The following is a 17,564-nucleotide window of genomic DNA, read 5'->3' on the forward strand; positions in this document are numbered from 1 at the left end:
TAATGTGCTTGGCCCATTTCCTTTTTTTTTGTTGTGGTTTTGTTGTTCCGGGTTTTGCTGACTTAAGTTGCTGGCTGCTTTTTCTGCTGGCCGGGTTCATCCCCCCTGTTTGCCTTTTCGTTTCCTCAGCCTGCCCGATACTTTCCCCCTGGCGTTGTCCGTTCGTTGGCTGTCCCGTAGCTTCTTCGTGTGCTGTTCCAGGCAGTGGCCTTTTCATCTTTTGCCTCCCCTTTTCCTATTGACTTATGTGGGTGGCTGTTTGGTTGTTGGGATCCCTTTCAGCACCCATATATTAGGGTTGTTTGTGGCTGTTTTAGGTAAGATGATGGATGATTTTTGGAGTTAAAACCTGAGGCTTTCTTCTTAGATAGCTTGTGAGCTTTGTCCAATTCTTCTTCTCCTCTCTTTGACTTCGTCTCGGTCTTCTTATCTATTTCTTCTCTCCGCAAGTTTCCAACCCATTTGTATCTTTCTTCTCAATCAATATAAAAGTTGTAAGGTGTCTTGAGTCGTATTTTTAGGTGTTATTGCTTCGTGTTGTCTTTTATTTCAAGTTTATAGTGTCAAATTTTGTGTCTTACTTATTGTTTTAATTTTTTTCATTTTGAAAGGAAGACGCCAAATTTATATGCAATCTGTTGGTAGTCCCTATGCCTTAAATTTTTGATTGCATCATAAGATGGTTAGTTACTTTAACAAGTTTGTCAGAGAAGTATTATGAGATTATAGAAGTATATCATTCATTGATAAAAAGGCCTGATGTTTCGATAGGCTATTAAGTAAAATAATTTGCTTTTGAAAAAGTGGGAAGGAATACGTATTATGAGATTTATAAAGTTTTAAGAAAGCTATAACAGTAACTATTATCCTTGATGGTTTCTATAACAAGCTACGTATTAGGCATGGAGAAAGGGAGATATAGATTTGAGAAACACTAATGTTTATACTTGTAAGAAATACATAATGTTATCGTTTAGTCGAGTGAATTGCATTACGAGTTTTGATGTTATTTTATTTTTTTTTTCTTAGCTTTTTTATTCTACATTAGATTTTTTGGTTTAAACATATCTACGATGCTGGTTCTTTTAGAGATTGGATTGTGTTCTCTAATGCCTCTGCTAGTTTCCGTGGTTTGGTTCAATTCCCTGCATTGTTTTGGTTCATTATTTGTTCATGGTTCAGCTATCAGATCTTTTATTAGGTTAATCTCTATTATTGTTTTAGGAACATGCGACTTGGGCTGCTGGATTGCTGTTTGGGCCCTGTTTAATCATGCCCGAGGAGGTTCCATTAGAACTATTGCCTAGGACTGTGTTTCTGTTATTAATTGCACTCATTTACTATTCTTGGAAGACAAATCCTTGACATAACTAGTTAATCGTATGCTTTCTATTGTAGTTCATTGAGTTATTTGTTAAGTTTTGCAATTGGATGCCTTATCTTATTACTAAATTTTGAGTTTTATTTTATTTGAATTTTTTTACTTTTGTTTTATTTGAATTTTGAGAGGCTTTCGATTTTGAGTTTTGTAATATGTAATCTTTGAAGCCTCTAAAGGACAATCAATTGCTTAATGAAATTCATTCTCTCTCAAACATGTGTTTTTTGGATGTGAATTCTTCGAGTATTGTTGATAATTTTCTTGGAAGGCTTTTCAGTGTACGAACATGAGGTTTGAATCTCTTATTTGATGAATTTGTCTTGTTCCCTCTTCATCTACATATTTTGTTATTGGATTTGATCAAATCTATTATAATTTGATTTTTTTAGTATTAGTCTAAATCTTGATCATTATGTTTTTACTTGATCTAAAATTTCTTGAAGAAAAAAAATTAGGCAATTATTAAATTATCATTTGAAGTGGATTTGTTGTACTTTTGGTTTTCATTAAACAAAGAAACTCTTACTTTAGATGGTTAATGATCTGCAAATAATGAATTCATGTGCGTGATTTTATATCTCTCATCCTAGTTTTGCATTTAGAAAAACTTAAACTCAAAGATATCCAACTTAAAATTTGTTATCAGTGCCTACATTTGTGTCAAAATATGAAGTAGAAGTGGAGCTCAATTTTAGAGTCATTTAGCTTTACCAAATGGATGTGATTTTGGCATCTGAGGAGAGACCGTGAGCTGGTGAGAGCCGGTCTTCTCTGTAGCTGAACTATTGTTCCTGCATTGTTTACGGAAGAAGAAGAAAAAGAGAAGTGGAGAGCTGATGCTACAGGAAAATTGGGAAGAAAAACCCATCGATTTGTATTGTATAGCAGTTTATGTATACAAATATGTGTACAACAACAACAACATCAAGCCTTTATCCCACTAATATAATGAGTGAAAATCTGTACATGGCAGAGGTTTGATACAAACCAAGTGTGAGGATTGCTTAGTTTGTTAGAAAGTAGAGGATAGGATTAAAGCTGTACATATTATTTGGCTCTCTTACATTTGAGTGCTTATCAGCATCTTTGTAATACCAATTGGTTGAATTGACATAAACTTACTCAAATAAGTGAGAACATAAATCAAGTTAAGGAGTGAGTTTACACTATGGAAACCAAACAGTTTCACTCAAATGAATTAGAATTTAAGTTTAATCTTAATGGAGAACATATCATTTTAATGTTAACAGTACTAGTAAATAAGAAATTCATCGTGGGAGGAATAATTAAGAGAATCTTTACAGGGTTTATGATAATCATAGCTATCAACTTTATAACATAAATGATAACATAACTAGCAAACTAAAATTGAGATGACAACATTTGATGTGAAAATGGATCCTGAAGTTTTTCCTTACTGGATATTAGACATGAATAACTTGAATAACAAATAATGTTGGGTGAGCGCAGATTATAAGATTTTTAAACTAAACGATTTTCAAAACTAAACTTAGCTAGGCAAGGCGACATAAAATGTGGATAGGTATGAAAAAACAAAGGGAACATCTACTTTGGTTGAAATGAAAGAATTATTAGAAGAGAAGTATCTATTGTTATCATATTATTGTATGTTGCTTGATGAATTCAATTCAGTAAAATAATGGATAAAATTTTTAACTGAATTCATGAAGAAATTTGAGTTAAATTGACACCATTTTGAATAAATCAAGATCCTAAAATTCTGTATAATTAATTTTAGTTTGAGACCTGTTATCAGAAGAGAAATAACACTGCATAACATTCTATCACATAAACATTATTATGAACTTGCATTAGATTTTTGAGCAAATGCTAAAATTTCATGCGCCTAAGTTTTTTACTACACATACTAAAAATGCTTCTTTTTATCAAAATAGTCAAATTGGATCAATTGCATTCATTACATAGGAAGGAAAATAACACTACAAATATATTAAGAGAAAATATCTTACTATTGGGTTGTAATATTTTTTTAAGGCTTATTTTAAATGATTGCAACCGGGTGTCATAGTAGAAATTTGTTTATTGATGTGGAAAAAGAGGATAATGAGATTAACGAGTGTGTTTTCGTTCATTAATTTGATTAAGAGATTTGTGATTCTAGAAATGCTTGATTGAAAAGTCTTTGAGTGTTATGTGATACATCATTATCCTACCTAAAGTTGAATTTTATTATAAAATAATTTTATTTTTCAGTCCTATTTCAATATGATGGTAAACTTTTTAAACTCTTTATGAAAGTAGTTGTATGAATTTTGTCACTAAATTTTCTATTTATCATATAAATATGCAAGCGGAACCACAAAGATGTTTATTGCTCATTCAGCTTGTTGCTTATAGTGATAAAATCCAATGTGATATTTTACCTATGGATAGTGCACATCATTTTGCATAGACCTTGGTTGTATGATGTTGATTTGGCTCACTTTAGGAGATAAGTATTTTTTGTGTTCAAGAGCAATGGTAGGAAGATAGTTTTAAAATATACCAACTTAGGAGTACTTGTGTCTTATAGTCAAAATAACTTAGTAAAGAACTATAAAAGTTTATACAAAACTCTTCATATCTACTTGTGATGCTTTATGGATTACTTTTTAATGAAATATCAAATGCTCAACTTGTTGGAGCTGAATTTTTCAAGTTGAGCAAATTTGGTGGAATATGGACAGCAAAGGTATTTTGTGGATTGACATGACATATCTATTTATGATGATTTATGGATTATTTTATAGAAAGCACAACAATTATGCCCCATTTACTTAATGAATATGAAATGTGCAATTTGGAAATTTGGCGGAGCTAAATTTTTCAACCTGAGCAAATTTGATAGAAATGTTAAACATTTTACTCAATGGAAATGTAAGATGTGAATGCTGACACAAGCAAATTGATATTATGAGTTTTGATGTTTCTTTGGTATTTGTTGAAGGTTTCTATTAAAAACTGATGAATATCGCTAATTAATTTTATGTGATTTAATGAATCTATTTATTTTGGTGCTTTTGAAAGTTGGATCGAAATACTGTTGCATGATACACCAAATTTATAAACAATATTATGAGTAATGAAGTTGATCATTTGTGCGACAATAACTTCTTTGAATGGAGTCGTTTTAGCCCACGTAGAGAAGTAGTCGGTCACTGCTAAGATGAAGTAGTGTTCAACTGAAGATTGTGGGTCGATTAGGCCAATTATATTCATGCCTCAACACTTGAACGATCAAGATGCAACTATGGGGTGCAATAGATTTGACGGTTGATGCAGTGCATTACCATGTACTTGACATGACATCTCTTCACATGCTCAATATAATATTTTATCGTTATTGTCTAGTAATAACCCTTTCTTTTAATCTTGATGGTCATTTTGAGACATGATTGGTGCGCACTACGAAGTTGTTCATGAACAACGATCAAAATCTTATCAACTTCTCCGATCCTCAAACATTTTAACCACATTTGATCAAAGTATCTGCGGTAAAGGGTTTTGTTGACAAATACATATCCCATCACCCTTTTTCTAATCTGTATAGCTAATGATTTGTTTGCTGGAAAATTTTCCTTAGAAATAATTGATAAAAAGGCTATCTCCAATTAGCTTGCTCTTTAACCATTAAGGCTTCCAACCATAATTTTGAGGCTTCGTTGGACTTATGCCTTCTTTGAATCATTTGTGGTTTATCTTATTGGTTGTTCTCCAGAATGATTTGTGACGGAGAGTGTGGATCAACTGGAGTTGTATCCTTCTGGCTTAAATTTAACAACCTCTTTCTACCGAGGTCTACAAGAAAGTTGGTTGCAGTACTTGACGAGTTTAAACTCTAATCAACACGTACTCATTGTTCATATCGCTATCTCTTTAACTGATTTTGCTAGATTCTAATTTGCTATTTAAGTTTTGGGAGACTCAAGTTAAAGTGATATTCGGATCTTTAGTAAAACAATTATTTCTTGCTAAGCTTGTAGTTGCCTAAGATTTGATTTATGATAAACTGAGAATCACTAAAAATATAAATCATTTAGATTTTATTGAAATAACGATCTCGAGTCCTGCCACTAGGGCTATATATTCAACTTCGTTATTTGTTTGGGGCTCAATTAAGTCACCCATTAGATGTCATGAAGATAAGGCCGATGCCAGCTTGTGCCTTTGAGAGACTTATTAGTTGGACAGATTTGACGGATGATGCTCCATCAAAATGTCCTAGATTTAAGATCATTCATTTTTGTGAATGAGCAAAATTTGCTCATTAGGTAAGTCATTCTTAAGAGATGAATCAGTGGAATAGAATGCATGGGGAGAAAATCTGCGAGAACTTATCATTCTTCGCTTATGAGAAATGTAGGTGATCTCAAACTATAGGAGCATCACTGCTCATCTGGCCAAGTGACATAGTAACTCTAATCTTGTCATCAAGAACTTTAGCAGATTTATCTTTGAGATCAAAGTGATATCATAAGAAAGCATGTATTGACAAATCTTTTGAGCGGCAAAGATGATTACCGAACAATGCTTTTCAATAGGAGAATATCATGCTTCTGCTCTTATTAATCTTCAACTAATGTAATAGAGAGCACTCTCCTTGTCTTTTCATTGTATTGTGCCAATAATGTTTTGGGGGATTGGACTCATTTAAAGTTGTCATGTACAAAATGAGATGTTTTCTCAAGATTGGCACTGCACGAATGGGTGTGCTCTACAATTATCTTTTGATGCTATCAAAATCTTTTGAGGGCACAAAATTTTTGGAGCGTAATTTCAAATATGAGTTTAAATATAATATATTAAAAATTCAAACTGACAACAAGCTCGCTCATGCTCAACCCATTTATACTCCTACATGCATTACATTTTATAATGAAGAAAAAATGAAGTTGAGTCAAATATCAAGAAAATGCACAACGGTAAACTCTTAGATTCATATTCAGTACATGTTGGGATTTGGGGAGCTATAGATGATTTGGAACATTTTGGTTAATAAATATTTTTAGTGTAATTTTAGAGATAAAGATGATGTTGGATTATTGAAGAATCATTTTGATAAAGAAAGGAGATTTTAAAAACTGTGATAATAATTGGTGAATCGAACTAGTACGTCCTGCAATGAAGTTATGATTAGGAAGAAATCATAGCCATAGGTAAAGCACATTCATAGTAGATTATTGTTGATCTCTGTATAAAGAACCGAAAGAGAAGAAGGTAGAAAACGTGCGTACTTACTTAGTATCCATCGGATCCACAATATCTGCCCGAAATCCCGATTGAAATCCCGAAATCAAGCAAGGAATCCCGCTGAATCCTGTAAGCTCGGCGCCGTTGCGTCGCTTCTCCGCGAATTTCGCTCAAACCCCGCTCGAGGTCGCTTTGTTAGCGTCGTTAAATAACCGCTGCTCTCCCCAACTTCCCAGACTCTCTCGCTCATTTCTCCCGTAGCTCTCCAAGCCAGCTCACTCTCCTCTCCCGAATCCTTTGCTGGTTCCCTCCCTCACGCTCGACTTCGCTCCCTCTCCGACTCCTCAGTCGTTGTTCGACTTTGCCCTTTCGACGACGTCCCTTCCAAGCCAGATCGGAAGTCACGACAGTTTGATCGGAAGCCCCATACGAATCCTTCAACCCAATCGAGCTCCTAGTCGGAGCCCACGATCCAGTCAAGCCCGACCTCTTTACCTTCGAAGCCTCTGTTCCACCGTGCCGTGCCCTCTCCTTCCCGATATTCACAAGAGAGAGAGAGAGAGAGAGAGAAAGAGAGAGAGAGAGGGAGAAGGATCTCTACCTCAGCAAGCCAAACTCCTGCCTCCTCCCTCTGCCTTTGTCTAATACAGTCCAGGAAGCCGCAAGACCCTGGCCGAATTCCTCTTATGCCCGATACCTCTTCTCTTACTGCTGTAGCTGAGACTCAAAGCCTCCTCCCATGGTCCAACCTCTCAGCCCTATTCCGAACCCAAATCAGCAGAGGAGATTATGCCACCTCACTCTCTCCTTCTCTATTTGTTCCTTTTTTTTATTATTTGTATTTTATTATTAAACATTTATGTTAATTAATATTAATATTAGTGTTAATATTATATTACTATTATAATGTTACTATTACTATCATGATTAATGATATATAATAGTAATAGTATAAAAGTAATACAATAATAATATTAGTATTTATTGACGTGGCGGGTAGGCGGTCTCTTGGTTTTTCCCCTTAACGGGGGAGACACCGGGAGGCTGCCGAAATTTTGTCTGAAATAAGACAAGGACTTGGAAGAATTTGGGGACTTATGGACTTGATTCAATCCATCTAAATGAACTTGAACCCAATTAAATTCAATTCTAAATGAATATGAACTTGAACTTGCAATGTGGACTTTGACATTGAACTCAAAACTTGTGGACATTGAACTTGAATATGGACCGCAAGGGACTTTGAATTGAACTCAATCTTGAATCAAGCTCGAACCACAGTGGACTTTTGAATATTCAAAATGAAATGAACAAAGACATGACTTGAATTCCATTTGAATATTAAGAAGAAGTAATTTGGATAATTTGAGCACAAGCAGATTCTTGCAAAGGATTTGGTATCTAAATTGATATGAATAACAATGTGCTTGGGATCAACAACACAATCATTGTGAAGTTTAAGAAGTGATCACCCCAAATGGAAGTAAAATGTTAGTGATTAATGGTATCAACACTCAACATATATGTTACAGTCCCCCTTGAAATCATGATCTCACTTCTAATTGACGGAAGATTGTAAGGAAAATAAGGTGACTACAAAGCGATGATGGAAATATGATGATATGTCATAAACCAATAATACAAAGCTTTCATTCACTATTAAAAAAATAATATGTCAAATGGATGAAATGTGTACAAGTGAATACAATAGCATCTTTATCATCAACAACAATTCAGCATATAAGAATGAAGTATATACAATCTTGCATATTATAAAGTTGAAATTGGACATCAGTCATAAAACAATCATGCAAGAAGATACAGTAGTTCGTACATCCAAGGTGTTGTTTACAAATGACTATTAGAAACCAGTCATAATAAAACCCAAGTTGCTCAGGAATGAGAATTGAAGATCCAAGATACCCTTAGTAACTTACACATACACAATAGGAAATGACAAAGGGGGAGATCACAACACCTTTGCAGTCAACTGTCACTCAATATCAAGCGAACACAGTGAACCTCTACAAATCATACTTGCAAGTAGAATACGAAGAGCATGCAGATGATAGAAATTTATTCATAATATTCACCCAATCATGCAATCCAGTGATATATGTTGAGAGTTGTGATGAGCAAAGAACGATATCTCAAGAGAGAAGATTTGCAATCCATACAAATCCTCTACAAATACAAATGTATGTACAACATCCATCAATGGGTAGATATATAAAGACTACAGTAAATGCAGTATCCTATAGTCAACTTCAGTCTAAGGATGAATATCTACCTCCAATAGTAATGGTCGTATTGCAAAGATCGAAATCACAGCAGAATGCATAAAGACTACAAATTTCTACGAGCTTCTACAACCCAAGGCAGGAGATTAGTTAGTGCACTACGAGCCACCTGTAGAAAGCAACTAGTACATGACAATCTACCTGCATGAAGCAGCGAACGACTTTATTTAGAAGCTGCTACGCCACGCCACCGGATCTGCAACCTCCGTACAAGCAGACATAAGGCGTCTACAATTATTTCAAACCCTGCACGTGCACTATAAATTGTATACACATAGGTACACTAAAGGGGGTAAAAATAATTATAAAACCCGCATAGGTCCCGACGAGTGTGTTATTGGTACACACGTAACGTCTAGGGATGCTGCGCGGGTTGACAAGTGAATTCAGGTTCGAAACCGATCCTTCTATACGGTTCACTAGAAGTCGACAAGGTTCGAACCAACAAACAAATATATGGTTATGGCGACCGTTATATTTGTCTTAATTCATTCATAATATGCCTTCAAGCTCCACCCAAATACCCACGAAAGTCCACAAAATCCAAAAATCTCAAAAATCCCAAAATATTTAAATTTGAAATCATCCATCCGTACTTAAAGCAAAATCCATCCACCCTCCGCAACAGTCTGCCGGGTGGACAAATTCAAATAAACTCTAGCTCACAAAGAGCCAAATGCCTAGTCGAAAATATCTCTAGGATCCATTCTCAAACAATCTCTTATCAGTAAGGACGTGGTACGTGTCCTCTAACCGACAGTTTCGCCGCCAAATGGCACTGCAGGTAAACGGTTATGACCCGGGGCCCTCTGAACCGAGTGGTTTTGTCGCCAAATGGCACCACAGATACCGGTTATGGCCAGAGCCAATACGTTCCTTAATGGCGTTAAATCCTTGAGATATAAATCAATAGGATATGATCGATAGGGCACAGAGCCCTCTGTTAGCTAAGGTGGATTCAAATTATTCCCCTTAGATAAACATTCAACCCCGGTCTACAAGGTCCCCTTGGACGAAGCAACCCATGGCTGCCGACAAGGATCCTTCTGTCAGGTTGGGTCGACTACCTCCTCTGACTAAGTAGACCAGGGACCACGATGGCCCGGGACAACGGAACTATGGGATCTTGATCGGGCCTATCATCCATTCCCCCACCATCCGCTTTAAGAGTAGGATGGTGCAATTTTTATTTAAATATCAAATCTTCCGAACCAAATTCCAAATCCAAAAACCCAATTTTCAATACCCAAACCTATGCTGCTACTATATGCCAGATAACACGTATTTTATACGTATCTGATTGACGACTAGCCTTAATCGAAAGTTCTCTCTCGTGATCGGGAGGGGTAATTAACTATAGGGGCTTGGTCCTATAGGGAAACCAGAACTCAGATCATAAAGTCTCTCACCAAATGAGGGCGAAATCTCTGGGTAGTGTCTTATCTACAAACCCATCTGCCTTCCAAATTTTAACCGTTCGGAACTCTAGTTCGTTTAAAACTCCCTCTGAGCCGAAAAAAAATAAATATGATAATCGCGCGGCGGGAAGAGGCCGCGGCCAAATTTTCGGGCCCACAGATTTTACTTGGATCTTAACTGTCAAAATGTTTTCAGATGCATATTTCTTCTTGCTAGGATCATTAATATGAAAGTAGCAGCTAAAAAAAAGATTTTTCATAGGAATTTTATTAATCTTTAAAAGTAATATAATGAGCCTATAATATAGTTAAATTTTTTTGCTGCCTTCAAAAAAACGAGGTGTGTGCCACAACATAGTTTTTATATATATAATAATTATATATATATATATATATATACTATATATAATATATAAATAATATATATATATATATATAATATATATATATATATATATAAAGGATGTAGATTCTAGAGTTAAGATTGGGTGGTTCAATTATAAAAAGTGTCTTAAAACTATCATTTGAAAAGTAATATTATTTAGATGTAATCGAAAAGAGAAAATGATTAAAATGATCTCTGAATTTGGTAACGGGTGCCATTTTTAATCTCAAGCTATTTAATGTGCTTAGTTTGATCTCTTGACTATTGAAAATTATTCATGTTTGGTTCAATTGTTAAAAATCTTATTTACTTAGATGGAAGTTCATGTGTGCTAATGTATTAGAAGTTATATTAGTCTTTTTTTATAACTTCAATACAATCTAATTCCTACACCAAACATCAATTTTGCTCCGAGGGCAATGACCAATAAACAACCGGTGGTGAGGCTTTGATGAGGGTCATGAGCAGTAGAAATCGAGCAAAAGGGTCCAATGAGGGCATATTTAGTGGAGGCTTGAAATATAAATGTCAGGAGATACTTAGTTGAATAGAAATGACCATTTCTCACCCTAAGACATTGAGGTCGACAATGGAGTAAAATTGACAGTAAACGCATAGGTCGATGAAGGAAACGAATGTTTTGCCCGAGAGGCAATTTTTGAATTCTATTTGGTAATTATCATGGTCATATTTTTGTAATTTTAATTTTTTACATAATAAATTTTTTATCTAGATTTCACTGAGATGATTTTTTAATAAGTGCAATTCTATTCCTAGAAAATAATCACTTCATTTTTAATTAAGAGAGATAAGATAGTGCCTCTGTTTTATTATCATTTTGTTTTAAACTACATTTTTTAACATCTTGGACAATAATGAATCCTGGTAACAAATTTGGATATGCTTTAACTCAGGGGAATATGTAATTTATTTTTGTTAAGTTGTTTTAAAAAATTGGTAAGTCATTATTCTGACTTTTTCATATATCGTGATTATAAAAAGGTCATATTGTGGATTTTACAAATTGCATTATAACAAATCATGATGGAAAGACCTAATGTGCATTAATCCAAAATAGTGTGTAACAAAACTTTTAGTGAACATTGGGCAGAGTGGAGAGAGGAATTGATTCTTTTGAATACCAAATTTAAGTTGATCAAAGATCAAATAAAATCTACAAGTTTATGATCATTGTATTGAAAGAAGAAAAGAAGATTCGGAGGGCTGAGATGCTATTAATGAAAAAGAAGAAGCAATTTTAAAATTTTGGATGATATTTTCATGTTTTTCTTTTATTTTAGTTTTGCATTAGCTATTAGTTTAATTATATTAACAAATAATTTTATTGTCTGAATACTATAATATTTACAGTAGCATAATTAAAGGTTATATTAAATATTGATTTCAATAATGTTATAGACATGTCTATGTAGGAGGATAAATTTTATTTGTTTTTTTTTTTTTAATTTTCCATCGTTTCTTCAAATACAGAGTTGTTAATATAGGTTTCTCAAAGGTTTCTAAAACTAGCATTTGAATGGTTATTTGCTGCAAGAAAGCTTCACATAAAAGTTTAGAGGGGTTTAGCAGCTGACCCAAGTAAACTAGGTCTAAAATTACAAGTTGTTGATTGGTTCTTGGAGAGATCCAACACTTTGCATTGATGATTGAAAGCTTGGTTGAGGATCTTACGGTGTGTGTGGAAATTGGGAAGATGAAAAGAATAGAGATTTGAGAAGTTTGAATGAAGATCACAAGAATAACAAACATGACTAACTTCTCCCACCCAGAACAAATCAAAGGTCAGCCATCAAGCTATAACTCAACAATAAATAATTCTCAGATTTTTCTTGAAATGCCAAAAACTTCTTTATTCATCGTCCTAGCAAGTATTTAAGATGTTACGATCATATCTAATTGAGAAAGGGGGATAGCAACTACAACATGGGAAAGTGACAAACTACTACCAACTTCATTATTTTAAACTTTTTCAAAAAGAAGGGGTTATGGCTGGCCATAGGAGGTGGCATGAGCAAACTGGCAGTCCTAGAATAAAGGAAAAGAAGTTTTAAACTAAATTTGAAATTTTAAAATCCAAATATTTGAATTTTAAAATTGAAAAGTTAAATTCAAATGGCAATTTTCCCATGGCATTGCTAATTATTAAATCTTTATCAATTTGATCGTCCTTGTAATTGATGACCTCTTGCCTTTGATCTTGTTATGGCATCTTGAACATTATCATGATTATGATGATCATCATGCATTTGATCGTCCATTAATTCTCCTTGCATTTGATGAGCTCTAGACATGTGTATTATACTGGAAATACAGCAGTGGAAAATAGATTTAAGTGTTTCGAGATAAACATCCAACAAAGGACGATAGAAGATGTACAAATGAAAGGGCTTAGATAAAGTTAATGTGTGTTGACCTCCACAAAGAAAACAAAAAGAGGGAATAAAAAAATGCCAAATCATCATACCTGTTGCTGCCCATATCCTACTCAAATCCCGCATTTCTGCCGCAACCATCCCGCAAATCTTGCTCAAATCAGCGACCCACTCCCTGCAAACGGCGCTGTTTCAGACAGGTCACGCGATCTCGCCTTTTCCTTCGCCTTTAAAACGTGAACAAAGTGTTGACCTGTAATGTTGTAAAAAAAAAAAAGAAAAGAAAGTCACTTACCTACCCCCCTGCCAAGGCCACGATGCACGTCGCCTGCACGTCGAAGCACGTCGCTCCCCACGTTGCAGCCAGTCCGATCGTGCATCATACGATCTCATTTTCGCGTCGATAAAAAAGACCAAGGGAACGAGGCTGAAGGCCCCCGCGCACACTCTGGCTCTTTCCTCTTCTCCGAACTCATCCTCTCGGGCTCCTTCGTGCTGTTCGACATTCTCCTCCGACGCCTTCCCCTTTCCTATTGGATCGGAAGTGCGATAGTTTGATCGGGAGAAACACCTCTTCAGCCGAGCCCTTGCCCGACCTCCTCACCTCCTTCGGCCAGAGAGAGAGAGAGAGAAGGAGAGGAGAGAGAGAGAGAGAGAGAGAGAGAGAGAGAGTTTCTTCCTCATACCTCCTCTCCACGGCGAACTCCAAGCCCCTGATCTCCTCTTCCCATTCGCAAGCCAAAGAAGCCTTGCCCGATCCCCTCTTCACAGGTAGTTTAGGTTAAGGCTTATATTAGTATTATTTACTAATATCTAAACTATTATATATATAATACACGCCTTTATTGCGCGTGGTGGGATGGGACCCCGATGCGGCACCTACGACGAGGCGGGGTCACTCATAAGTACCCTCGAGCGAGGGGAAAGCAAACTGTGCATTTTTCAACAGGTACCGAAGGCCCCATACATGCATTTATTGCGCGTGGTGGGAGGAAAGAGCCCGGCCGCGGTGTTCTCGTTCGAGGACACCTACCATACACGCCTTTATTGCGCGTGGTGGGAAGGCCCAGTTTTCTCGTAGTTTTCCCCTAAACGGGGGAGACGTTGGGAGGTTGCCGAAATTTCGGGTGAATGTATGATCACACTCGGACCTGTTTGAGCTCAAAAAGAACAAAGAGCCCGGACTCAAATGAGAAAGAGCAGTGGACTTTTGAACTTGATTGAACATGAACCTGGACTATTGAACAAACCTCAAAATGATTTATTAAAGATCAAATTCAGATAAAAGAATTGAAACCCAAATTCAAATCAATTCAAACATATAATTGAACTCTCAAAGACTCCAGAAGACTTTGAACAGAATACGAACATGAAATTGAACTCAAAGGACTGCAGGGGACTTGAACCAAGACTTGAGCTTGAATAGAGTCTGAACTCAAAATGAGCACAAGGAATCCGACAACTCAATGTTGGGGAAGATATTACAACATCCTCACATCCAACACGAATCAAATCACACCTTTTACGGACGTGTTTAGTGAAGCATACAACAAATGTAAATGCCCGCTAGTGTCAACAATCATCCGATCGAAGATAAGTACATATATCCCTTGCGACTAAAAGGTGGTTGATTAGCAGACTAAGTGCAAATGTCTACGAATGTGGAATGACCACAATAAGGTGTAAATCTCTAACATAAATATCAATGCCTGTTGATTGAGATGGCAATACGGGAGACCTATAATAGAGGATCCATCCCCTACAAGCTAGTGCAAATACATCAGAACGACCCACCTGAGATTGGTGAAAGGTGGTCGTGACTAAAGGACAGTGGCTCTCCTACGAATACTTCTAGGAGGTCATAGTTGATACAGCAGTCCCCCGCAAATGACTACAAACCACATGTGGATAACAACAGTGAGAGCCTCGTAAGCATAGCGAACCACTGTGGACACAAGTATGGATATCACCTACGATAGTGATGGTCAAAATCTACAAGGACACTGGGTACAAAGGCAGCCCGATGTACGAAAAAGAATACCCCTGGCAGAAGGTAGGAAATGTTTGAACAAATTAGAACCAAACTTCCTGATGTTCCAAAGTCTATTCTTAGTTCCGTACTTGAGAAGAAAACTGTTCTGGTGTCTACAAACACCGAAAATAACGAGTCCGCTACACCGAAGATCCTAAACGGAGTTATTTCTAAATCAGCAGACGTTGACTCCAAAGTTCAGAGATCCATCCCCGGTGATTGAGAAAGGGGAGACAATAATAAGATGAGGAGATGCCTCATAACATCAAGATGCAACGCCACCGGATCTGCAACACTTATACAAGCAGATAGAAGGCGTCTACAATCTACGATGCAACGCCACCGGATCCACAATATTCGTACTAACGGACAGAAGGCGTATATAAGCTCTCAAATGAGAAGTTGTGTGCATCCAAACAATAGTTACATGCACAACTACAATTATTTCAAAATACTCCTACACGTGTACCATAAATTGTATACACATGGGTACACTAAAGAGGTATATAAAAATCACCCGCATGGGCCCCGGCGAGCGTGTTATTGGTACACACGTGACGTCTAGGGATGCTACGTGGGTCAACAAGTGAATTCTAGTTCGAGCCTGATCCTTCTATACGGATCAATAGAAGACGGCAGGGTTCGAACCTTCAAATAAATACATGATTGTGGGGATCGATGTATTTGTTTCAATACATTCATATTAGGCCTTCAAGGCCTACAATCAAAAGAATTCACTAAATAAAAGGCATGAAGCCTACGAAACCCGATCCTCCTAAGCAGGTGAATAGGAGTAGACAGGGTTCAAACTCCCAAATAAATATACGGTCACGAATGTGATCGGAATATTTATTTTAATACATTCATATTCGGCCTTCAAGGCCTAAAATTAAGAAAATTCACAAACAAAAGGCACGAGGCCTACGAAACTCGATCCTCCTAAACATGTAAATAGGAGTAGACAAGGTTCAAACCATCGGATAAATATGCGATCACGAAGTCGACCGGAATATTTATCTTATACATTCATATTAAGCCTTCAAGGCCTTCAACAAAAAAAATTTACTAGCAAAGGCACGAAGCCTACAAGAAACCCGATCCTCGGTCAACCGCTTGGCTGAGCCGACAAGGTTTAATCAATGAATGACCACCCCGATGATGGCCGTGTTGAACGAAAATCTCAACCGGAGGGGTCCACAAATATTTCAAATTCCACTCAAGTATCTATCAGAATCCAAACTCTACAAACTCCAAATTTCAAGATATTTAAAATTGAAATCAGATCATCAACCACTCAAAGCAAAATCCATCCACTCTCCGCAACAGTTTGCCGAGGTGGACAAATCAAAATTTACTTCAGCTCACAAAAGAGTCAAATGCCTAGTCGAAAATATCACTAGGACCCATTCTCAAAACAATCTCCTGCCAGTAAGGATGTGGTACGTGTCCTCTAACCGGCGGTTCACCGCCAAATGGCACCGCAGAATAAACAGTTATGACGACCCAGGGCCCTCTGAACCGAGTGATTTTGGTGCCAAATGGCACCACAAAATACCGGTTATGGCCAGAGCCAATACGTTCCTTATTGGCATTAAATCCTTGAGATATTAATCAATAGAATATGATCGATAGGGCACAAAGCCCTCTGTTAGCTAAGGTGTATTCAAATTTATCTCCTTAGACAAACATTCATCCCAGGTCTACAAGGTCCCCTTAGACGAAGCAACCCATGGCTGCCGACAAGGATCCTTCTATCAGGTTGGGTCGACTACCTCCTCTGACTAAGTAGATCAGAGACCACGATGGCCCGGGACAACGGAATCATGGGATCTTGATCTGGTCTATCATCCATTCCCCCACCATCCGCTTTAAGTGCAAGATGGTGAAAATTTTTATTTTTAAATATCGAAATCTCCAAATTCTCCAATCCCTATGCCCATTGTTGTTACTATATGTCAGATAACACGTATCTCTACTTATCTGATCGATGACTAGCCTTAATCGAAAGTTCTCTCTCGTGATCGGGAGAGGTAATTAACTATAGGGGCTTGCGCCTATAGGAAACCAGAACTCAGATCATAAAGTCCTCACAAAATGAGGGCGAAATGTCTGGGTAGTGTCTTATCTACAAACCCATCTGCCTTCCAAAATTTACCCGGAACTTAGTTCGTTAAAATTCCCTCGCCGAACAAAAAGAAAAAGCAAAAGCGAGCGGAGGCCGGGGCCGAATTTTTGGAGCCCACACAAAGGCTCCATCCCGCGAAGACTTCAACCAAATCCCGTAAATCCTCAACCCCACGCATACCTGGAGCTTCCAACACCTCATCCAAAATCGATCGGAAGCTCCGATCCCAGACCTCCCTTCCTCCTGATCCTCCCAGTCGAGAGAGAGAGAGAAAGAGAGAGAGAAGAAGAAGAAGAAGAAGAAGAAGAAGGAGGAGGAG

At 36.9% G+C, this 17,564-nt stretch overlaps 1 protein-coding gene across 3 annotated transcripts in view; it reads left to right on the forward strand.

Moving 5' to 3' along the window:
- LOC110100915 (tubby-like F-box protein 6) overlaps positions 1-17,564 on the forward strand; it is a 33,019-nt gene that overhangs the window by 10,311 nt on the left and 5,144 nt on the right. Inside the window, exon 6 of one of the 3 annotated variants that reach the window (XR_003699504.1) lies at positions 1,225-1,284. The exons of the other annotated variants lie outside the window; for them this stretch is intronic. The gene's annotated coding sequence lies outside the window, so the exon portion shown is untranslated. The remainder of the gene's footprint in view (positions 1-1,224; positions 1,285-17,564) is intronic. 3 annotated transcript variants of the gene reach the window in all.

The sequence above is a fragment of the Dendrobium catenatum genome, unplaced genomic scaffold (genome assembly GCF_001605985.2).
Source record: "Dendrobium catenatum unplaced genomic scaffold, ASM160598v2 fragScaff_scaffold_156, whole genome shotgun sequence".
Classification (NCBI taxonomy): domain Eukaryota; kingdom Viridiplantae; phylum Streptophyta; class Magnoliopsida; order Asparagales; family Orchidaceae; genus Dendrobium; species Dendrobium catenatum.